Source organism: Salvelinus sp. IW2-2015, linkage group LG6.1 (genome assembly GCF_002910315.2).
Source record: "Salvelinus sp. IW2-2015 linkage group LG6.1, ASM291031v2, whole genome shotgun sequence".
NCBI lineage: Eukaryota > Metazoa > Chordata > Actinopteri > Salmoniformes > Salmonidae > Salvelinus > Salvelinus sp. IW2-2015.
This window is the reverse complement of record NC_036845.1, coordinates 20,052,755-20,077,912: the sequence shown is the minus strand read 5'-3', so window position 1 is coordinate 20,077,912 and position 25,158 is coordinate 20,052,755. Positions and strand designations below refer to the sequence as shown.

The window sequence follows — 25,158 nt, the reverse complement described above, 5'->3', positions numbered from 1 at the left end:
GACGTCACACCCACATAGCGTTGTGAGACGTCACACCCACATAGCGTTGTGAGACGTCACACCCACATAGCGTTGTGAGACGTCACACCCACATATCCTTATGTATCTCCTGTCAGTCAGTGTTACGATATACCCCAGGCCCAGTTGTGCCAGTGGGCTGGGTCTGACGCAGGTCTTTTATGCTTAACTCCAGTGTTCTTTTCTCGTGTTAACCTTTTGAGAGTGTCCCTGAGGAAGGAACGGTGGGGGAGAAAAGATTGAGGTATATAAGTTACGACTCCGATGTTATGCACGTTTTTTGCAATCAAAACATGAGTAAAGAGATTCTTCCAAAAAGTTTCAGCCATTTTAAAATATGTTCACAGTAGTTAAGTAGTTGCCAAAGACAAAGTATATAAGGAAATGGAGCAGTCCAAACTACAAATTGGGTCCAAAACTACATTACCCAGCAGGATGTGCGTAAGCTGTGTGCCAATTAGGGAAAGTACTACAGCACGAGTTCCTCTGAGGAGAACTAGGCCGAAAAAGTCGGAGCCTGGAGTTCAGAGGCTAGCCTGATCTGGTTGCTACCTATTTCTACTTTATGAGTTGGGAAATTAGTTGTGTTCTGGATATATTGTGTGATGCAGTGTAGTTGAGTTATGAAAGGAGGAGGGTAGCGAGTGACTGTGTCATGCATCCTGCCATTTTCTAATGTGAGCTAATTGCATATGAGAGTTCGCTGGTGTTTCCCTTTTATCAGAGTTATAGGACAAGCTGACGAGTGTTTGTGCCTTGCTTCCACCCTGAAGATCCTCTGATGTACACACACTAATATTTTCACTACTTTCTGGCTGGCTGTATTTGAGTTGTTTTCCTTTTATTTTGTGTTCTGGAGCCGATGTGTGGGCTTGGTAGCCCAGACTCGGACCATGTAAACCCAGTCTTATTCCATGCAGCACACTTCGTTTGAGACTTTGGATGTGAGAAAATGGCATGCAATAAAACTCACCTGTGCAACGACCATGTTTCCTGGTTCTATCACTCTTATTGTAGAATTGGTCTTCTAATTATTTGTGCTGTATTACAATAGGCCTGTCTTGTGTTATGCAAAACAGAAGGGTGGGTGAATGTCCAAGGCTAATGATATAGTTCTGTGTGATGTCTGTAGTGTCCCCACAAGAATGTAGGCATTCGCCCTCAAGCTCCCCGACAAATGTAGCTCTCGCTGAATCGATCTCAATGGAAACATTGAATGCCTCTCTCCACTCTAACATCTGTGCTCTGCATAAATAAACAACCGTTAAACGCCTACCCGTGATGACCCTGCCATGGAAAGAGAGGAAGGGTGGTGATTAAGGTAATTAAGTAATCCTAATAGTCCTAAGTTGATACAGTATGACATCAGGAGTCAGCCAGAGACTGAGACCTGAGTTCCTAGTGCTTACTCCATTAAGCTCAATTAGTCAAAATGGAGATGATGCGTTACACAGAAAGGCTCTCAGAAAGACTTGGCTCCATGTCAGGTCGGAATGGTCCAGCTAGGTCACTGACAGGCACACGACGTATGCCTCCTGCTAAAAACGTTTACCTCAGATGTGAAGTGTTTACCTCATTAGTCGTTTACCTCCTGCTCATGAGCGTGAAATACTCCAGAGATGCTCTCCTGCGCAGAATTGAACTATATGAATGTGGATATCTCCTGAAAATCTCCATGTTCATAGAATGTAACAGAGAGCTGAATTTCCATCTAATGGGTAACATATTTTTTTATATTTAACTTCTAAAAATATATCTATTTACTTGAGTTCCAACTTTGAGCATGTACGGTAGTGTCAACCCTGAGTGTTTCATATCTGTGACGATTGAGTAAAATGCCTCTCAAATGTCATTGCCTGCAATGACAACAAGCTCAGTCCGATGATGCTGTGACACACCGCCCCAGACCAAGATGGACCCTCCACCTCCAAATCGATCCCGCTCCAGAGTACAGACCTCGGTGTAACGCTCATTCCTTCGACGATAAACGCGAATCCGACCATCACCCCTGGTGAGACAAAACGACTCGTCAGTGAAGAGCACTTTTTGCCAGTCCTGTCTGGTCCAGCGACGGTGGGTTTGTGCCCATTGGCGACGTTGTTGCCTGTGATGTCTGGTGAAGACCTGCCTTACAACAGGCCTGCAAACCCTCAGTCCAACCTCTCTAAGCCTATTGCGGACAGTCTGAGCACTGATGGAGGGATTGTGCGTTCCTCGTGTAACTCGGGCAGTTGTTGCCATCCTGTACCTGTCCCGAAGGTGTGATGTTCGGATGTACCGATCCTGTTCAGGCGTTGTTACACGTGGTCTGCCACTGTGAGGATGATCAGCTGTCTGTCCTGTCTCCCTGTAGCGCTGTCTTAGGCGTCTCACAGTACAGACATTGCAATTTATTGCCCTGGCCACATCTGCAGTCCTCATGTCTCCTCGCAGCATGCCTAAGGCACATTCACACAGATGAGCAGGGACATGGGCATCTTTCTTTTGGTGTTTTTCAGAGTCAGTTGAAAGGCCTCTTTAGTGTCCTAAGTTTTCATAACTGTGACCTTAATTGCCTACCGTCTGTAAGCTGTTAGTATCTTAACGACCGTTCCACAGGTGCATGTTCATTAATTGTTTATGGTTCATTGAACATGCATGGGAAACAGTGTTTAACCCTTTACAATGAAGATCTGTGAAGTTATTTGGATTTTTACAAATTATCTTTGAAAGACAGGGTCCTGAAAAAGAGGTGTAACTTTTTTTGTTGTTGCTGAGTTTAGTTGTGTACAGGTGTGGGGGGCTGCCTCCCCCCTATCTGACTCAGAGGGGTTGGATTAAATGAGGAAGACACATTTCTTTTGAATGCATTCAGTTGTGCGACTGACTAGGTATCCCCTTTCCCATATGGGGGAGTGAATGCTGTAGGTGTTTGTTCCCCTGTGTGCTGCGTGTGTCAGGTTCTTATCCAGTTCTGGTGTTTAGGTCACCACAGACTAGTATATGTCCCTGGGTCTGGAAATCGTTGGTCTCCATTTCTAGGATGAAGAAGCTGTCGTCATTAAAGTATGGGTCGTCTTTTGGGGGGATATTGGTAGCACACAGGTGGACATTTTTCTCTGTTGAGATTGACTTATTTATTTCGAACCAGATGTAAAATGCTCCTGTTTTGATTAACTTAATGGAGTGGGTTAGGTCTGATCTAACAAATTGGCATACCCCTTGACTCTTCCCTGTTTCACTCTTGGTAGCTTGGTGGATGGGACTACCAGGTAGCCTAGAGGGCAACCAGTGTGTCCATCACCTCTATACCATGTTTCTCGATCTTCCATCTAGTCATTTCCTAACATCCAGTGGGTAGGTGGTCCAACCGTTTGAGTAAAATAAATGTCTCTCCCTGTGTTGTATTCACGAGGCACAAAAAAAGAAGAAACGGGGAGATACTATCTACACTTGTTCAGTAAGAAACACTAGTTTTTGTTTTCTGTTGCGCAACGTTCTGCTACGTTGTGCTCTCATAAATACGACCCTGATGAGCGTAACAGAGCAGCAAGCCAGACATTCTGGGAGCACAGTCCTCCTGTGGAGGAACAGAAAAGAGACAGCATTTCTGTCCGTTTTTTCCTTCATCCTGCAGATGGGAAGCTCATAGTACCGTCAGTTGCCCTCCAGGCCAGCCAGAGGAGATACTGTACCTCAGGATTAATATGTTTATTGAGAAAAGGGAACATGCTATACGCTCCACGCAATACCATTTCCTTCCATCCCACATTCCCAGTCTGTGATATGGCGCTCTGATCCAACCCGGGGCATGGAAGATTCCAGGCAAAGGCCTAGCTACACCTGTGTTGTATTCATTAGTGCCCACCGTAGCAAAAAAAAAACAAACCCCGATAGTTTCTTGTTGGACAAGAAACAATTGAATGTGATTTTTGTCTTCCACCGGAATGGACATTTTCACACACCCCACCTTACTTCGACTTACTCAGTTGAATGAGACCTTTATCATTGTCCCTCTGTTTTAGAGCAAAATTTGAGGCTTCGTAATAACGGTGAGTCAGTCTTTGGCTTCATCTTATTATTCATGTCAGCCCCACCTCATTGTGTGACAGGGATCCTCATTTTGGAAATGAAAGGGTGATGAGAATGGACATGAGAGTAAGGTGATGAGTAGAATTTAAGATGGCGCCAAAGAGGATGACTGACGTTTTACATGCCCGTAACCAATTGTGCTATTTTGTTTGTAAATTATTTTTTTATATGTTGCTGCTACCGTCTCTTATGACTGAAAATAACTTCTGGACATCAGAACTGGGATTACTCACCACAAATTTCTACCTTTTAACGAGTCCCACAAAAAATATATACTGCACTCCTGCGAACAGGCCCAGATCCCTGTCATTTGCGTAAAGAAAAGACAGAGGAAAAGAGGACGCAGATCGGGCTGCCTTTGGAGAATACGTAGGCAAGCAAGTAAACTCCCACTGCCATCAATTCTACTTGCTAACATGCAATCATTGGAAAATAAAATTGATGACCTACGATTACAATTATCCTACCAACGGGACATTAAGAACTGTAATATGTTTCACTGAGTCGTGGCTAAACAATGACATGGATAATATAGCGCTGGAGGGATTTTCAATGCACCGGCAGAACAGAGAAGCTACGTCTGGTAAGATGAGGGGTGGGGGTGTGTGTCTTTTTGTCAATAATAGCTGGTGCGCGATGTCTAATATAAAAGAAGTATCGAGGTATTGCTTGCCTGAGGTAGAGTACCTTATGATAAGCTGTAGACCACACTATCTACCAAGAGAGTTCTCATCTATGTTATTCGTAGCCATCTATTTACTACCACAGACCGATGCTGGCACTAAGACCATACTCAACCAACTCTGTAAGGCCATAAGCAAACCAAGAAAATACTCACTCAGAAGCGGCGTTCCTAGTGACTTGGGACTTTAATGCAGGCAAATTTAAATCCGTTTTACAACATTTTTCCCAGCATGTCTCATCTGCAACCAGAGGTAAAAAAGCTCTTGACCACCTTTTACGCCACACACAGAGATGCATACAAAGCTCTCCCCTACCCTCCATTTGGCAAATCTTACCATAATTCTATCCTCCTTATTCCTGCTTACAAGCAAAAACTAAAGCTGGAAGTACCAGTGACTCGCTCAATACGGAAATGGTCAGACGCGGATGCTACGCTACAGTACTGTTTTTCTAGGGATTCATCCAATGGCATTGAGGAGTATACCACCTCAGTCATCGGCAGCATCAATAAGTGCATCGACTACATCGTCCCCACAGTGACCGTACATGCATATCACACCAGAAGCCATGGATTACAGGCAACATCCGCATCGAACTAAATGCTAGAGCTGCCACTTTCAAGGAGCAGGACACTAATCCGGACACTTATAAGAAATTTCGCTAGGCCCTCAGACGAACCATCAAACAAGCAAAGCATCAGGGCTTGAAAACTATTACGAACTACAAAGGGAAACCCAGATGCGAGCTGCCCAGTGATGCGAGCCTACCAGTCGCACGAGAGCACTAGCTGTTCTGGATGACTGTCTGATAATGCTCTCTGTAGCCGATGTGAGGAAGACCTTTAAACAGTTCAACATTCACAAAGCAGCGGGATTACCAGGACGTGTACTCAAAGCATGCGCAGATCAACTGGCAAGTGTCATCACTGACATTTTCAATCTCTCCCTGACTGAGTCTGTAATACCTACATGTTTCAAGCATAGTCCCTGTGCCCAATGAAACGAAATGTAACCTGCCTAAATGATTACCGTCCCGTAGCACTCACGTCGGTAGCCATGAAGTGCTTTGAAAGGCTGGTCATGGCTCACATCAACAGCATCCTCCCGGATACCCTAGACCCACTCCAATTCGCATACCGCCTCAGCAGATCCACAGATGACGCCATCTCAATTGCACTCCACACTGCACTTTCCCACTTGGAAAAAAGGAACACCTAGATGGGAATACTGTTCATTGACTACAGCTCAACACCATAGTGCTCATCACTAAGCTAAGGACCCTGGGACTAAACACCTCCCTCTGCAACTGGATCCTGGACTTCCTGACGGGCCACCCCCAGGTGGTAAGGCAACAACATATCTGCCACGCTGATCCTCAAACACTGGGGCCCCTCAGGGGTGTGTCCCGTCCTTGTCTCCCTGTTCACACACGACTGCGTGGCCAAACACTACTCCAACACATTCAAGTTTGCTGACGACACAACAGTGGTAGGCCTGATCACCGACAATGATGAGACAGCCTATAGGGAGGTCAGAGAACTGGCATTGTGGTGCCATGACAACAACCTCTCCCTCAATGTGAGCAAGACAAAGGAGCTGATCATAGACTACAGGAAAAGGTGGGCCGAACTGGCCCACATTAACGTCAACGGGGCTGTAGTGGAGCAGGGTCGAGAGTTTCGAGTTCCTTGGTGTCCATATCACCAACGATCTATCATGGTCCAAACACAACTAGACAGTCGTGAAGAGGGCACGACAAAACCTATTCCCCCTCAGGAGACTGAAAAGATTTTGCATGGGTCTCCAGATCCTCAAAAAGTTCTACAGCTGCACCATCGAGAGCATCCTGACTGGTTGCATCACCGCCTGATTTGGCAAATGCTCGGCATCTGACAGTAAGGCGCTACAGAGGGTAGTGCGTACAGGCCAGTACATCACAGTACATCACTGCCAAGCTTCCTGCAATCCAGGACCTATATAATAGGCGGTGTCAGAGGAAGCGCATAAAATTGTCAGAGACTCCAGTCACCCAAGTCATAGACTGTTTTTTCTGCTACTGCACGGCAAGCGGTACCAGAGCGCCAAGTCTAGGACCAAAAAGCTCCTTAATAGCTTCTACCCCAAACCATAAGACTGCTGAACAATTAATCAAATGGCCACCGGACTATTACATTGACCCCCCCCCCCCCCTCCATTTGTTTTGTACACTGCTGCGACTCGCAGTTTATTATCTAGGCATAGTCACTTCACCCCTACCTACATGTACAAATTACCTACATGTACAAATTATCCCCGCACACCGACTCGGTACTGGTACACCCTGTATATAGCCTTGTTATTGTGTTACTTTTTATTATTTTTTACTTTAGTTTATTTGGTAAATATTTTCTTAACTCTTCTTGAACTGCACTGTTGGTTAAGGGCTTGTAAGTAAGCACTTCACGGTATACTTGTTGTATTCGGGCGCATGTGACATAAAGTTTGATTTGAATACAACCCTGACTCACATCACAATTTATCAACTATATTTCACAAGTGTTCACACCTACAGCAAACAACTATAGCAAGATAAGCTTATGGGTTCAGGGTGAGAGAATATCATTTCTGGCCACACCAGGCTCAAAATGAGCAGTTCAATAAAGATGATGTTCTAATAGAACTCAACACAGAACATCCTATAATGCACTAATGATACGAGTATTTCACTTAAGTGGGCTGTGCGACTGTGGACTGATTTACGGTCTGTGCTTTCGGCTCTGTCCCTAATTAAGGTGGCCTTTGACTCTGGCCCTCTATAGGTTGTAGTCTTACATCACTTTTGAGACTGACGCAGTATCTAACAAGAACACAATTCTGTTGTACCTCTTTGACTCTGTGACACATGTCACTTTAACTCACTAGAGAGTGTCCGACAGTCCGAGACTGTCCAAGAACATCCATAAGTTGTGTGTTAAAGAGATATTCATACACTGCAGTCCTCACCCGTCCATTGGCTAAAGTCCCTTCCAGCAGCTTATAGTCTCTCTTCATAGCCACAGAGAGTGGTTAGAGCCCCGGCCAGCACTCCCAATCCCACTTAGCGGTCATGGAGCCAGTTAAGCATGGATTACTTGACTGCTCCACAATCGTCAGCTCAGCTGGCTGCTTTAGACCATTAAGGTCCGTTCCCAAGACAAGCTTGCACTGAGCGTGCCCACAACGTGCCGTCCTGCCATCTTGGCTGCTGTCTGGGGACGTCTTTGAAGCTCAATGAGGTTGGTGATTTGATGGGCTAAAACCTGGACCGCACCAAACATCCCGTCCTACTGGCCACTTGGCTGGACAACCAGGCTGCAGAAAATAGACCTTTTTGTTTCTGTTGCTAGGCGGTGGACAAACCAAGGGTTGACATGACATTGTTTGGTCAGTTGTAGGTTTGTTGTATTCAGTCTTCGCCCACTACCTTTGTGAGGAGCCAAACTCCTATCACTTCCTATCCACGACATTATTGAATTAACAGCTCAATTAAAATGAGTTAATAGATTAGAAAACCCCCTGAAATACACCGTGGTAGGTGTACACGAGTGCCAAAGTTTGGAGGCTTTGCTATATTGGCCTAGCTGAGCCAGAGGTCCAGGTGTTAGGGCAGAGGTCTAGTGATGGTTGATGGCGTACGGTTGGACTGGAGAATGTAAGCCAGCCAAGCCAACACAACACATGACAGGTGGAGGGTGAACCCACACAGCACAGCACACAGGTCAGATCAAATAGGGTCTGCTATGCCCATCACTCCCTAAAATGCTTTAGCAGCTAGCGGTGTGCTTTCCTTCTCCGGTGTCACTGGACTCCCTAGGTGTCAGATCATATACAGCCCATAATCCGGCCTATGAGACCTCCACTAGGACAGAGATGGGCCTCTCTGTGTCTCCCTGAAACACGACCTGTACTGTTATCCTCAGTACGGCCCTGACAAAAGAAACCCAGATCAGTCTCACCATGCACCTACACACACACGCGTGTGAACGTGCACACACGCATCATATGCACGCACACACACATGCATGCATGCGCACTCACACACAGTCACACGCACGCCGGTGAAGTAGGAAACATCCATATTAAAGCAGCTGCTGCTTTTTTTAGTTGCCACGACCCTATCTCACCAGGAGTCAAAACACATTGACTGAGAAAAGCTGGAAATCCCATTCCGTCCGGGAGCTTCTGATCCACACCCAAAACTAACTGTGCCGTCAGTGCCAGGAATGTCACTTCGACTGGACAAACTAATGCGACCCACCTGGAAATCCAGTCATCTTAGGCAGGGGGAAGGGGGAGACAGAGTGAAAGAGGTAGAGGAATAAGAGGAGGACACGGATTACTTAAACCCTGCAGAAGTGCAGGTATAATGCTTTATGAATTGTTATAAGCGTATGACCTTTCATAATGGCTCAAGACATATAATACAGTTATGTGGGAAATGTTTATTTGACTCAATGCTTGATATTTTGTCAGGATCATAATGAGTTTAGACGTTATTAAGGAGTCATGAATGCGTATGACATGTCTTACACTGCATTATAACCTCCTCATAATGCTGCCACCTCATTATACCTGCAGGCTTTAAGTAAAGTGCTACAAATCAAACCTTAAGCTCTTTATCCCCACAAAATGCACTGCCCATACAACTTCTAAGATAATCGACTTCGCAATCTTGCAAAATGCATCTTGCATCACCGTCAGTGGTATTTGCAGATAACATGCAAGAGTTCCGGTCCTGGTCTCTACTATAGCTCTACACAAAAAATATATATAATATAAGGTAGTTCACGTTACTCACTTCAACTGCCAAGAGGAAACAGATTAGCCAAGATGTTTGTCAGTTGTTTCCACACAACTTCACAGCCAAAGAGAGGAGATACAAACACATCTAAAACACATGCTGCTGAAAGGAGTTGTCTACATTATGAAAACTTTTTTGCTCATTTGCCCGCACTAATCAATTGCTTAGAAGTGTAGAATGATTGAATAACTTGAAATTATGCAAAGTGGGTAAAGACACAGATATAGTGAAGGAAAGTGTAAAAGGTGTGAAAAAATACAGAGCACTTCAAATCCTCCGCATAAATCCTATGAAAGTCATACCCCACATGAAATAAAACTTTTCTATCTATATGACCTATTCCAACCATCTTAGTTTGGCATCTGTAGAACGTTTCAGAGCGATTGTGGCAACGTATGTGTACGAACAGATATTTTTGCATTTGCTATAGGCCTAAGTCCCCACTCCCATCTAATCAGTGCCTCGGTACTCATTCACTCATGTTAGAGCATAATAACCGGTGCTTCCATCCCCTCCTGTTAAAATGAGGTCAGATGAGAGAGGTCAGACCGGCTCGATTGCTCTTAATGAGATAGAAATTCTCATCATGCCGCTAGAGGACCCTGGACCTCCATGGCCCTCTGGGCAATCCACACACTGACACCACAACTCATGCATCTCATCCAGCACATTAAAATAGGTCTAACTAGAAAACACACGAGTGCACTCTCCCCGGAACCGCATCGCCAAAATGTATTTGAGAGCCCTGCTCTCTATCCAACTCATTAGCATGATGTGTTAATGTGTAGTTCCTCTCCATATGATCTGAGGAATTAGCTAGCTAGCCGCCCTGCTCGACTAAAGCGACTCTCGCTCACAAAACATGTTAAGTTAGCTATTGTATTTTGTTTTCAAAACATTAGGTTTCAGACGTCAATGACCTTCATTAGTTGTTGTTGTTAGATGTGGAAGATGCAGACGAGTGAAGAATAGTGACTAAGACATTAGATTCTAACTCCTCGACCGTCTCTTACTCTAAAGATGAGCTCAAGGGGAGAGGATGTGGCTGTCCGAGAGGATGCGACTCTTCACGGTGCATCAATCCAATGGTTCCTGTCAGCTGGTTGGCACAGTGAAAACCCTGGCTTCTCTTCGTTTATTGGGCCGAACTGTCCTGATCATTTTTTTATGGACCCTGGGGGCAGGCTCTCTGTGAGTGTAAAAGATCGGTTTTACGAGGGAGAGGGCCAACAATCACAGTTGCGAAATAAGATATTTTCAGATGTTGGGTCCTTCCATGGTGCATTGACATGAAGAGTCTTTTCAACAGTGGTGTGTAATCATGGATGCCAAGGGAAGCCAGGCTTCCCCAAAAAATTTACCAACAAAAAAAGAAACAAATAATGTCTTTAATCTCTCTGTGTTTCATAATTTTCCTTCAAGTTGCAAGAGGCTGCATTTTTATATTTCACCAGGGAAAGCCTCCGAGCGAGCGAAACAGACCCCACTTTTCTTTGTATGTGTAGCCCATCTATCTGATGCTGTCTGGTCAAAAAGAGTATGACAAAAAGAGTATGATACTGCACAGTACCGTGCAGTATTGAAGAGCCCTCACTGCTGCTCAATCATCCTATTTTCCCAACATAATTGAGGAAAATAAGAACAATCCAACATTTATTTTTGATACTGTCGCAAAGCTAACTAAAAAGCAGCAGGGGTGTGTCACTTGAATGGGTTGAGTCACTGATGTGATCTTCCTGTCTGGGTTGGCGCCCACCCTTGGGTTGTGCCGTGGCAGAGATCTTGGTGGGCTATACTCGGCCATGTCTCAGGATGGTAAGTTGGTGGTTGAAGGTATCCCTCTAGTGGTGTGGGGGCTGTGCTTTGGCAAAGTGGGTGAGGTTATGTCCTGCCTGTTTGGGCCTGTCCGGGGGTATCATCGGACGGGGCCACAGTGTCACCCGACCCCTCCTGTCTCAGCCTCCAGTATTTATGCTGCAGTAGTTTGTGTCGGGAGGCTAGGGTCAGTCTGTTATATATGGAGTATTTCTCCTGTCTTATCCGGCGTCTTGTGTGAATTTAAGTATGCTCTCTAACTCTTTCTCTCTTTCGGAGGACCTGAGCCCTAGGACCATGCCTCAGGACTACCTGGCCTGATGACTTCTTGCTGTCCCCAGTCCACCTGGATGTGCTGCTGCTCCAGTTTCAACTGTTCTGCCTGCGGCTATGGAACCCTGACCTGTTCACCGGACGTGCTACCTGTCCCAGACCTGCTGTTTTCAACTCTCTAGAGACAGCAGGAGCGGTAGAGATACTCTTAATGATCGGCTATGAAAAACTAACTGACATTTATTCCTGAGGTGCTGACCTGTTGCACCCTCGACAACCACTGTGATTATTATTATTTGACCCTGCTGGTCATTTATGAACATTTGAACATCACCCGGCACAGCCAGAAGAGGACTGGCCACCCCTCATAGCCTGGTTCCTCTCTAGGTTTCTTCCTATGTTCTGGCCTTTCTAGGGAGTTTTTCCTAGCCACCGTGCTTCTACACCTGCATTGCTTGCTGTTTGGGGTTTTAGGCTGGGTTTCTGTACAGCACTTTGAGATATCAGCTGATGTAAGAAGGGCTTTATAAATACATTTGATTTGGTTCCCGTAGCATTGAATGCAAGGGAAGCCAGCCTGCATTTGGACTCCCTTGATAAAAAAATAAAAAAATAATAGTCAATCAGCATTGAGCTCAACTGTGAATGGTCCCGATTCACCCCCCAAAAAAGTGTCAATGGAAGCCAGTTTGGATTTGGCTTCACACCAATCACATCACGATCACAGCTAAACAACATTGACAGAAAAAACTTTAATTGTTGCATCTCGCTTTTCAACTTCCGGCGCCGAAAAGAGATGGCCGCCTCGCTTCGCGTTCCTTGGAAAATATGCAGTATTTTGTTCTTTTATGTGTTATTTCTTACATCGGTACCCCAGGTAATCTTAGGTTTCATTACATACAGTCGGGAGGAACTACTGAATATACGATTAACGTCAACTCATCATCGTTCCTACCAGGAATATGACTTTCCCGAAACGGATCCAGTGTTTTGCCTTCCACCCAATACAATGGATCTGATCCCAGCCGGCGACCCTGTGCGACGCCGAAAAGGGGCAAACGAGGCGGTCTCGTGGTCAGGCTTCGGAGACGGGACATCGCGCTCCACTCCCTAGCATACTACTCGCCAATGTCCAGTCTCTTGACAATAAGGTTGACGAAATCCGAGCACGGGTAGCATTCCAGAGAGACATCAGGGATTGCAACGTGCTCTGCTTCACGGAAACATGGCTAACTCAAGAGACGCTAACGGAGTCGGTGCAGCCAGCTGGTTTCTTCATGCATCGCGCCGACAGAAACAAACATCTTTCCGGTAAGAAGAGGGCGGGGGGGTATGCCTTATGATTAACGAGACGTGGTGTGATCATCATAACAACACACAGGAACTCAAGTCATTCTGTTCACCTGATCTAGAACTCCTCACAATCAAATGTCGACCGCATTATCTACCAAGGGAATTCTCTTCAACATAATCACAGCCATATATATTCCCCCCAAGCAGACACATCGATGGCCCTGAACGAACTTTATCTGACTCTTTGTAAACTGGAAACCACACACCCTGAGGCTGCATTCATCGTAGCTGGGGATTTAACAAGGCTAATCTAAAAACAAAACTCCCTAAATTCTATCAGCATATCGATTGTGCTACCAGGGCTGGAAAAACCCTAGATCATTGTTATACTAATTTCCGTGACGCATATAAGCCCTCCCCCGCCCCCCTTTCGGAAAAGCTGACCACGACTCCATTTTGTTGATTCAGCCTACAAACAGAAACTCAAACAAACAAGCTCCCGCGCTCAGGTCTGTTCAACGCTGGTCCGACCAATCTGAATCCACGCTTCAAGACTGCTTCGATCACGCGGATTGGAATATGTTCGCATTGCGTCCAACCAATATTGACGAATATGCTGATTCGGTGAGCGATTCATTAGGAAGTGCATTGACGATGTTCTACCACAGCAACGATTAAAACATTCCCAAACCAGAAACCGTGGATTGACGGCAGCATTCCGTGAAACTGAAAGCGCGAACCACTGCTTTTAACCAGGCAAGGTGACCAGAAGCATGACCGAATACAAGCTGGTAGCTATCTCCTCCGCAAGGCAATCAAACAGGCTAAGTCCCAGTACAGAGACAAAATCGAGTCGCAATTCAACAGCTCAGACACAAGAGGTATGTGGCAGGGTCTACAGTCAATCACGGATTACAAAAAGAAAACCGCCCCGTCGCGGACCAGGATGTCTTGCTCCCAGACAGGCTAAACAACTTTTTTGCCCGCTTTGAGGACAATACAGTGCCACTGACCGGCCCCTTACAAACCTGCGGGCTCTCCTTCACTGCAGCCGAGGTGAGTAAAACATTTAAACGTGTTAACCCTCGCAAGGCTGCAGGCCCAGACGGCATTCCCAGCCGCGTCCTCAGAGCATGCGCAGACCAGCTGGCTGGTGTGTTTACGGACATATTCAATCAATCCATCTATCCCAGTCTTGTTTCCACATGCTCTCAAGAGGGCCACATTGTTTCCTGTTCCCAAGAAAGCTAAAGGTAACTGAGCTAAACGACTACCGCCCCGTAGCACTCACTTCCGTCATCAATGAAGTGCTTTGAGAGACTAGTCAAGGACCATCATCACTCCACCCTACCGGACACCCTAGACACCACTCCAATTTGCTTACCGACCCAATAGGTCCACAGACGACGCAATCGCAACCACACTGCACACCCTGCCCTAACCCATCTGCGACAAGAGGAATACCCATGTGAGAATGCTGTTCATCGATTACAGCTCAGCATTTAACACCATAGTACCCTCCAAACTCGTCATCAACTCGAGACCTGGGTCTCGACCCCGCCCGTGCAACTGTGGTCCTGGATTCCTGACGGGGCCCCCAGGTGGTGAGGGTAGGTAACAACATCTCCACCCCGCTGATCCTCAACACTGGGGCCCCACAAGGGTGCGTTCTGAGCCCTCTCCTGTACTCCCTGTTCACCCACGACTGCGTGGCCATGCACGCCTCCAACTCAATCATCAAGTTTGCGGATGACACTACAGTGGTAGGCTTGATTACCAACAACGACGAGACGGCTACAGGAGGAGGTAGGGCCCTCGGATGTGGTGTCAGGAAAATAACCTCACACTCAACGTCAACAAAACAAAGGAGATGATTGTGGACTTCAGGAAACAGCAGAGGGAGCACCCCCTATCCACATCGACGGGTCAGTAGTGGAGAAGGTGGAAAGTTTTAAGTTCTCGGTGTACACATCACGGACAAACTGAATTGGTCCACCCACCACAGACCGTTGTGAAGAAGGCGCAGCAGCGCCTCTTCAACCTCAGGAGGCTGAAGAAATTCGGCTTGTCACCAAAAGCACTCACAAACTTCTACAGATGCACAATCGAGAGCATCCTGTCGGGCTGTATCACCGCCTGGTACGGCAACTGCTCCGCCCACAACCGTAAGTTGTTCTGTACCACCACTCCGTCTGTACCACCACTCATTCATATATCTTTATGTACATATTCTTATCCCTTTACACTTGTGTGTGTGTATAAGGTAGTAGTTGTGGAATTGTTAGGTTAGATTACTTGTTGGTTATTACTGCATTGTCGGAACTAGAAGCACAAGCATTTTCGCTACACTCGCATTAACATCTGCTAACCATGTGTATGTGACTAATAAAATTTGATTGATTTTGATTTGATTTGTTGTTTTCCTCCGGTGTCTAGCTAGCTAGCTAAAATTGTCCTGTTCTTAAATTAACCATGGATGGAGATAGGGATTTGGACTTGTGGTTTTTACTAAATTCTCCATACTGGCCACATGATAATAAAGGCGATTCTGAACCAACCATAAATTCATACATTGCCTCTGGCCTGAAAGGATGGAAGTTCAATATGTAGATAGATATAGTAGGCTAATGTTACCTAGCTGGTTCATCATTGCCCATGAAAGGAAGTTAGGCTAGCGAGCAAGCATTTTAGCCAGGACAACAAAAACTAAACGTGTGTAGCCTACCGTATGATAGTCATAGACCGTTTCGGCGACATGAGAGGAGGATGGCATTGGCGTTTCTCTACAAGTAGGGTGAGTCAACATGTTTTTTTTGTACTTGTACTTGTACGACACACACACACACACACACCACACACACACACACACACACACACACACACACACACACACACACACACACACACACACAGAAATTGCTACCATGGACAGCCACATCATACACTGCTCAAAAAAATAAAGGGAACACTTAAACAACACAATGTAACTCCAAGTCAATCACACTTCTGTGAAATGAAACTGTCCACTTAGGAAGCAACACTGATTGACAATAAATTCCACATGCTGTTGTGCAAATGGAATAGACAACAGGTGGAAATTATAGGCAATTAGCAAGACACCCCCAATAAAGGAGTGGTTCTGCAGGTGGTGACCACAGACCACTTCTCAGTTCCTATGCTTCCTGGCTGATGTTTTGGTCACTTTTGAATGCTGGCGGTGCTTTCACTCTCGTGGTAGCATGAGACGGAGTCTACAACCCACACAAGTGGCTCAGGTAGTGCAGCTCATCCAGGATGGCACATCAATGCGAGCTGTGGCAAGAAGGTTTGCTGTGTCTGTCAGCGCTAGTGTCCAGAGCATGGAGGCGCTACCAGGAGACAGGCCAGTACATCAGGAGACGTGGAGGAGGCCGTAGGAGGGCAAACCCAGCAGCAGGATCGCTACCTCCGCCTTTGTGCAAGGAGGATCAGGAGGAGCACTGCCAGAGCCCTGCAAAATGACCTCCAGCAGGCCACAAATGTGCATGTGTCTGCTCAAACGGTCAGAAACAGACTCCATGAGGGTGGTATGAGGGCCGACGTCCACAGGTGGGGGTTGTTCTTACAGCCCAACACCGTGCAGGACGTTTGGCATTTGCCAGAGAACACCAAGATTGGCAATTCGCCACTGGCGCCCTGTGCTCTTCACAGATGAAAGCAGGTTCACACTGAACACGTGACAGACGTGACAGAGTCTGGAGACGCTGTGGAGAACGTTCTGCTGCCTGCAACATCCTCCAGCATGACCGGTTTGGCGGTGGGTCAGTCATGGTGTGGGTGGCATTTCTTTGGGGGGCCGCACAGCCTCCATGTGCTCGCCAGAGATAGCCTGACTGCCATTAGGTACCGAGATGAGATCCTCAGACCCCTTGTGAGACCATATGCTGGTGCGGTTGGCCCTGGGTTCCTCCTAATGCAAGACAATGCTAGACCTCATGTGGCTGGAGTGTGTCAGCAGTTCCTGCAAGAGGAAGGCATTGATGCTATGGACTGGCCCGCCCGTTCCCCAGACCTGAATCCAATTGAGCACATCTGGGACATCATGTCTCGCTCCATCACCAAAGCCATGTTGCACCAGAGACTGTCCAGGAGTTGGCGGATGCTTTAGTCAAGGTCTGGGAGGAGATCCCTCAGGAGACCATCCGCCACCTCATCAGGAGCATGCCCAGGCGTTGTAGGGAGGTCATACAGGCACGTGGAGGCCACACACACTACTGACCTCATTTTGACTTGTTTTACTAAGGACATTACATCAAAGTTGGATCAGCCTGTAGTGTGGTTTTCCACTTTAATTCTGAGTGTGACTCCAAATCCAGACCTCCATGGGTTGATAAATTTGATTTCCATTGATAATTTTTGTGTGATTTTGTTGTCAGCACATTCAACTATGTAAAGAAAAAAGTATTTAATAAGAATATTTCATTCATTCAGATCTAGGATGTGTTATTTTAGTGTTCCCTTTATTTTTTTGAGCAGTGTATTTAGTTTACGTTGATTGGACTAAATTGTTTTTGGTATCTTTTAATTGTCACTGTATTAGACTAAGCATAGGTGATTTGATGATGTGGAAGTTGAAATTGTGCTGGAATAGTGGAGGCATCTCCTGTTTTCTTTGCGACTTGCGGTAACTCTGTGATTCTAAATAAATAGTTGTCTGAAAATGTCGGAAACATTAACTTGATTGTCCATGCTGTATGTCATGTAACTGTTTGTTACATGCAATATGATTTGTGGACAGATGTTGCTGTCTGGTTTTGTGATGAAACAAAGGTGGTTGAATTTATTCTGCCCCTTCTTATTGTCTCTGCCTTTAGGCTTATATATCACGGTGGCAAGGCATATGAACTAACATGTTATAGAGCAAACAACACAATTATCACAACACACAATATGCAATTTTTTCCCCTGGCTTGGCATCCCCAGTGATTTTACCCATCTACTGCTTTTCAAAGCACTCACTGATTATGGCATCTCTGAAGATAAAGTTGTCTGTTATTATATAAAATTCAGGATTGTCCATGCAATGAGGATGTTTCCAGTCACCAAAGCATAATGTGACAATTTTTGCATATCCTTTTTTTTCTATGCAGCCCCTGTCAACCATTGTAGAGGAATATACACCTACTGTCTCTATGGCAACCACTCTGATTTGGCTGGAGTGGAGATGGCTGGTGCACAGAGCTCTTGAACGAAGGCCAACCCATACCTCCACACCTGGGAAATACATTGACTCCTCACATACATTTCCAGATGTTAGTTGCTATTTGAGAGACTTGTGATCTCTCATTGGACTGTCCACCAATAAAAAACTGGCTATCCCAGAAAAAGCGTGAGTGAGATGCATGATTCTAATAATGTGCATATGGTTGCATATGGAATATGGCTGTGAATGTATCTGATCTAAGTCTATAATGCTTAAAATCAAATCAAATTGTATTAGTCACATACAGTGGGGAGAACAAGTATTTGATACACTGCCGATTTTGCAGGTTTTCCTACTTACAAAGCATGTAGAGGTCTGTACTTTTTATCATAGGTACACTTCAACTGTGAGAGACGGAATCTAAAACAAAAATCCAGAAAATCACATTGTATGATTTTTAAGTAATTAATTTGCATTTTATTGCATGACATAAGTATTTGATCACCTACCAACCAGTAAGAATTCCGGCTCTCACAGACCTGTTAGTTTTTCTTTAAGAAGCCCTCCTGTTCTCCACTCATTACCTGTATTAACTGCACCTGTTTGAACTCGTTACCTGTATAAAAGACACCTGTCCACACACTCAATCAAACAGACTCCAACCTCTCCACAATGGCCAAGACCAGAGAGCTGTGTAAGGACATCAGGGATAAAATTGTAGACCTGCACAAGGCTGGGATGGGCTACAGGACAATAGGCAAGCAGCTTGGTGAGAAGGCAACAACTGTTGGCGCAATTATTAGAAAATGGAAGAAGTTGAAGATGACGGTCAATCACCCTCGGTCTGGGGCTCCATGCAAGATCTCACCTCGTGGGGCATCAATGATCATGGGGAAGGTGAGGGATCAGCCCAGAACTACACGGCAGGACCTGGTCAATGACCTGAAGAGAGCTGGGACCACAGTCTCAAAGAAAACCATTAGTACCACACTACGCCGTCATGGATTAAAATCCTGCAGCACACGCAAGGTCCCCCTGCTCAAGCCAGCGCATGTCCAGGCCCATCTGAAGTTTGCCAATGACCATTTGGATGATCCAGAGGAGGAATGGGAGAAGGTCATGTGGTCTGATGAGACAAAAATAGAGCTTTTTGGTCTAAACTCCACTCGCCGTGTTTGGAGGAAGAAGAAGGATGAGTACAACCCCAAGAACACCATCCCAACCGTGAAGCATGGAGGTGGAAACATCATTCTTTGGGGATACTTTTCTGCAAAGGGGACAGGACGACTGCACCGTATTGAGGGGAGGATGGATGGGGCCATGGATCGCGAGATCTTGGCCAACAACCTCCTTCCCTCAGTAAGAGCATTGAAGATGGGTCGTGGCTGGGTCTTCCAGCATGACAACGACCCGAAACACACAGCCAGGGCAACTAAGGAGTGGCTCCGTAAGAAGCATCTCAAGGTCCTGGAGTGGCCTAGCCAGTCTCCAGACCTGAACCCAATAGAAAATCTTTGGAGGGAGCTGAAAGTCCGTATTGCCCARCGACAGCCCCGAAACCTGAAGGATCTGGAGAAGGTCTGTATGGAGGAGTGGGCCAAAATTCCTGCTGCAGTGTGTGCAAACCTGGTCAAGAACTACAGGAAACGTATGATCTCTGTAATTGCAAACAAAGGTTTCTGTACCAAATATTAAGTTCTGCTTTTCTGATGTATCAAATACTTATGTCATGCAATAAAATGCAAATTAATTACTTAAAAATCATACAATGTGATTTTCTGTATTTTTGTTTTAGATTCCGTCTCTCACAGTTGAAGTGTACCTATGATAAAAATGACAGACCTCTACATGCTTTGTAAGTAGGAAAACCTGCAAAATCGGCAGTGTATAAAATACTTGTTCTCCCCACTGTACATGTTTAGCAGATGTTATTGCAGGTGTAGCGAAATGCTTGTGTTTCTAGCTCCAATAGTGCAGTAATATCTAACAATTTACAACAATACACACAGATCTAAAAGTAAAAGGATGGAATTAAGAAATGTATTACTATTAGGACGAGCAATGTCGGAGTCCGGAGTATAAATATATAGTATGTGATGTATGTGGATAGAGTATTTAGTATATCTGTAGAATATGTAGGATAGAATAGTATATATACAGCAATATAGCATTGACTAGAACAACACACACATCTAAAGGAATGGAATTAAGAATATATATAAATATAATATAAGTATTTGGACTAGCCATGTCGGAGCGATTGTGAATGATCAGTGATCTATGTGAATGCGATTGCCTCTGACCCCCTGTTGTGAGGAGTGTGACTGTGCAGGTAGGCTCTGGGATCTCTGCTCTGCTGTGGGCTAAGAGTAAATGGGATAAACTGGGTTTACAGGGCTGTGTGGCAGCAGTGACGCAGGGCTTTGCACTGCTTGATAGATGCCCTGATGGCTGCCCCGACCGGCCATGACATGGCACAGCATGTTAGTCCTAATATGATATGTTTGGCTTTGGCAGGTTTCTCTCTGATGTTTGATGGAGATGAGCGTGTGTTTCTCTGATGCTAGCTGTCATGCTGTGCTGCACTGTGCCATGGAAGTTCAGTCTGACACTGACATTAGAGTCTGACTAGCACTGTGCTGTTGTGTCAGCTGTCTCACTCACACTTCAGTAGAGAGCATTAAGCCCAGGGGGTATGATGATGGGGAAAACAAGGGATTCAAGACAACAGAGACCGCTAATGTCCACAACACACATTCACAACACTAGTTAGCCCAGGCCAGGGGGTATATTGACCAAGAAGAGAGAAATACATGGTTGCATACAGGGACTAAACTCATATTGTCTGAACTTCTATGGCTGGACACGTCCCCATCACATTCATAAGACCACTGAGCTAGCCAGGCCTTCCCGAGCCGCTAGGCTAAAGTCCCCTCAACATTGGTAAGACCCCTCCCACATTAAAAAAGACTACAGTTTACTATAGAATATTAAAGTACTTACTATAGAATTCTATAGTAAACTGAAGTATACTGTAGAATAATATACTACACACTGTTGTATCCCTCAATCATGTGTAGTAATTATAATGTTGTATCTTTAGAATAATATAGTAAATACTACAGTATTATCTGCAAAAAAAGCACTGTAGTAAATACTACAGTAATGTCTGCAAAACTCTACTCTTTTTAACTATAGTAAATACTACAGTATTTAAATTGTGTATACCCTGCACATTCCCCACCCCCACATTGCAATTTGTGCCACACGTTAGTGAGAAACCTACATGCCAAGTATAGACCATATATTGTGTTTCCTACAGGTTATAGAAAAGAGCAGAAGCTCTGAACTATCCGTTCAGACCCCAGACCTACCTACCTACCTACAGGTTATGGAAAATGAGCTCTCAGTATTTCTCCAGTAGGTTTCCTGAAGGAAAAAGCCTCCACTTCTATGTCAAAGATAATAAAACACTATAGATACTGCAGTGACATCTGCAAAAACACTACAGTAAATCCTACAGTATACTATAGTCCACAAAAACACTTAATTAATTACTATAGTATATACTACAGTTTTATTTTACTATAGTATTGATACTATACTTAACTGTAAATACTCAGTAAATACTACAGTATTCACAGTAGTGTTTTTGCGGACGCAAAACACTACAGTGAATACTATAGTATACTATAGTATTTTTTAATGTGGGCTGGGATCAGATACAGCTTAACCAGGCACTAAATCAGGTCACAACTTATACTGTTTGATAGAAACAACAATAGGGTTGGAGGTTAGGAAAGAGAGTGTTTAGGAAAGAGAGTGTTCTTTAGAGGTGAGAGTTTGGGGGCCTGGTTTAGGAAATGGCATTAGGGAAACCATAATTAGGTACAGTGGGGAGAACAAGTATTTGATACACTGACAATTTTGCAGGTTTTCCTACTTACAAAGCATGTAGAGGTCTGTAATTTTTATCATAGGTACACTTCAACTGTGAGAGAAGGAATCTAAAACAAAAATCCAGAAAATCACATTGTATGATTTTTAAGTAATTAATTAGCATTTTATTGCATGACATAAGTATTTGATACATCAGAAAAGCAGAACTGAATATTTGGTACAGAAACCTTAGTTTGCAATTACAGAGATCATACGTTTCCTGTAGTTCTTGACCAGGTTTGCACACACTGCAGCAGGGATTTTGGCCCACTCCTCCATACAGACCTTCTCCAGATCYTTCAGGTTTCGGGGCTGTYGCTGGGCAATACGGACTTTCRGCTCCCTCCAAAGATTTTCTATTGGGTTCAGGTCTGGAGACTGGCTAGGCCACTCCAGGACCTTGAGATGCTTCTTACGGAGCCACTCCTTAGTTGCCCTGGCTGTGTGTTTCGGGTCGTTGTCATGCTGGAAGACCCAGCCACGACCCATCTTCAATGCTCTTACTGAGGGAAGGAGGTTGTTGGTCAAGATCTCGCGATACATGGCCCCATCCATCCTCCCCTCAATACGGTGCAGTCGTCCTGTCCCCTTTGCAGAAAAGCATCCCCAAAGAATGATGTTTCCACCTCCATGCTTCACGGTTGGGATGGTGTTCTTGGGGTTGTACTCATCCTTCTATTCCTCCAAACACGGCGAGTGGAGTTTAGAGCAAAAAGCTCTATTTTTGTCTCATCAGACCACATGACCTTCTCCCATTCCTCCTCTGGATCATCCAGATGGTCATTGGCAAACTTCAGACGGGCCTGGACATGCGCTGGCTTGAGCAGGGGGACCTTGCGTGCGCTGCAGGATTTTAATCCATGACGGCGTAGTGTGTTACTAATGGTTTTCTTTGAGACTGTGGTCCCAGCTCTCTTCAGGTCATTGACCAGGTCCTGCCGTGTAGTTCTGGGCTGATCCCTCACATTCCTCATGATCATTGATGCCCCACGAGGTGAGATCTTGCATGGAGCCCCAGACCGAGGGTGATTGACCGTCATCTTGAACTTCTTCCATTTTCTAATAATTGTGCCAACAGTTGTTGCCTTCTCACCAAGCTGCTTGGCTATTGTCCTGTAGCCCATCCCAGCCTTGTACAGGTCTACAATTTATCCCTGATGTCCTTACACAGCTCTCTGGTCTTGGCCATTGTGGAGAGGTTGGAGTCTGTTTGATTGAGTGTGTGGACAGGTGTCTTTTATACGGGTAACGAGTTCAAACAGGTGCAGTTAATACAGGTAATGAGTGGAGAACAGGAGGGCTTCTTAAAGAAAAACTAACAGGTCTGTGAGAGCCGGAATTTTTACTGGTTGGTAGGTGATCAAATACTTATGTCATGCAATAAAATGCAAATTAATTACTTAAAAATCATACAATGTGATTTTCTGGATTTTTGTTTTAGATTCCATCTCTCACAGTTGAAGTGTACCTATGATAAAAATGACAGACCTCTACATGCTTTGTAAGTAGGAAAACCGGCAAAATCGGCAGTGTATCAAATACTTGTTCTCCCCACTGTATGTGTTGGTCCTGTGTGGTTCTAGGAACGCCAAGGTCATGGGTTCAAATCATGCAGGGATCACATACTAAAAATGTATGCACTCACTGTATTAAAAGTTGCCTTGGAGAAAACATTTATCTGTAAGTGGCATATTTATATGACGTTTCCTCAACACAGCAAGTAAATATCAATATAGGAACACTGGAGCTCCCTAAAATAGACAAACTGTAGGAAGTGTCATTCTACATTATGACTCACAATCAGTAGTGGAAAAAGTACTCAATGGACATACTTGAGTAAAAGTAAAGATACCTTAATAGAAAATGACTTAAGTAAGAGTGAGTCACCCAGTAAAATACTACTACTTAAGTATCAAAAGTATAAACCATTTCAATTGTTTTTTTTTAAGGATAGCCAGGCGCACACTCCAACACTCAGATATAATTGACAAACAAAGCATTTGTGTTTAGTGAGTCCGCCTGATCAGATGCAATAGGGATGACCAGGGATGTTCGCTTGATAAGTGTGTGAACTGGACCATTGTCCTGTCAAAATGTAACTAGAACTTTTGGGTGCCAAGGGAAAATGTATGGAGGAAAAAGTACATTATTTTCTTTTGGAATGTAGTGAAGTAAAAGTTGGCAAAAATATAAATTGTAAAGTACAGATACCCCAAAAAAACTACTTAAGTAGTACTTTAAATTATTTTTACTTTAGTACTTTACACCACTGCTCACAATATGTTGTTGCTGGATATTTTTCAAATTACTCATAGATTTGGTTAGGATTGTGATCTAACTTTTTCCTCTTTCCCATAGAGGGCGGTATGGCAATGCCAACTCAAAGGTAGGCTTTTGCTCCACAATTTTTGTATGGTCAATGAAATCCTGCAAGTCAAAATAACATCTCTTTATAGTGAAAGCCTAATGCGATAATGCGATTTCAACTCAAGGGAGGGCACATTAGGTTATTATATTTTCAATGAACTGTGCCTGCATTTCATAAGAGAATATACAAAACTGTCATTTTATTTGTAGTAACATTAGCAGGCGTAGAAAACGCCTGTGTGGTGTCCCTCTTTCCGTGAAGTTAGGTTAAATTCTGTATGCCTGATAACTGGCTACATCCGCTTTTTGCCAACGCCGCTATAGTGCGGTTGTAGTCAGAAGTCCGATTTGCTATTGGTGAGCACACTGTATGAATTGGTGAACACACTGCTCGCTTAAACCGGATGTCAGCCGCACCAATGTGTCGGAGGAGCCAAGGAAAGCCCCAACGGCCAAAACCCTCTCCCACCCCGGACGGCACTGGGACAATTGTTCGCCGTCCTATAATGAGGGTCACGTCCAGTTGCGACAAAGCCTGGGATGTAACCCCAGGCTGTTGATGTCGCTCTAAATTATCTTCGTTCAAATAATAAGGGGGGAGGGGTGGGGGGGGGGGGTTGTACATAGCATGTGACATTCCTAAAACTGTACCTGCCTTTCAGCGAGAAGCGACGCCCACAAGCCAAGCACAATGGATC

At 44.9% G+C, this 25,158-nt stretch overlaps 1 protein-coding gene across 2 annotated transcripts in view; it reads left to right on the top strand.

The window, feature by feature from the left end:
- LOC111965284 (inhibitor of Bruton tyrosine kinase) overlaps positions 1-1,002 on the top strand; it is a 143,505-nt gene extending 142,503 nt beyond the window's left edge. For both annotated transcript variants that reach the window (XM_070444063.1, XM_070444062.1), the window contains exon 26: positions 1-1,002. This exon is cut by the window's left edge and continues 223 nt beyond it. The gene's annotated coding sequence lies outside the window, so the exon portion shown is untranslated.
- Positions 1,003-25,158: the final 24,156 nt, after the last annotated feature.